Genomic DNA, 312 nt, shown 5'->3' with positions numbered 1-312 from the left:
TCCCGGCGGCTTGTCAACTCCTGGGCCCCGCCTCTTGCCCCGCCCCGCTCGTCGGCCGGCCCAATCGGCCCCGAGTGCCCCCCAGCTCTCAGCCAGTCAGCGGAGCGCTCGCCACGCGCTGCCCTCCCCCCTCCCCTGTCTTGACGCGCCCCTCTCCTTCGCGGACGCCTCACCCCGCCCACCCTCTTCCTCCCACCCCCGCCTCCCCAAGGCACGTGATTTGCCGAGCTCGCGCAAGGCCGTCGACAGGTTCGCGGGGCCGCGCGCGGTCACAAGGCCTTTGCAGACGGGCGGGCGCTTGGGTTACATAAG

The sequence above is a fragment of the Podarcis pityusensis genome, assembly GCF_964106645.2.
Source record: "Podarcis pityusensis genome assembly, chromosome: 1".
Classification (NCBI taxonomy): Eukaryota; Metazoa; Chordata; class Lepidosauria; order Squamata; family Lacertidae; genus Podarcis; species Podarcis pityusensis.
Note: the sequence above shows the minus strand (reverse complement) of the source record.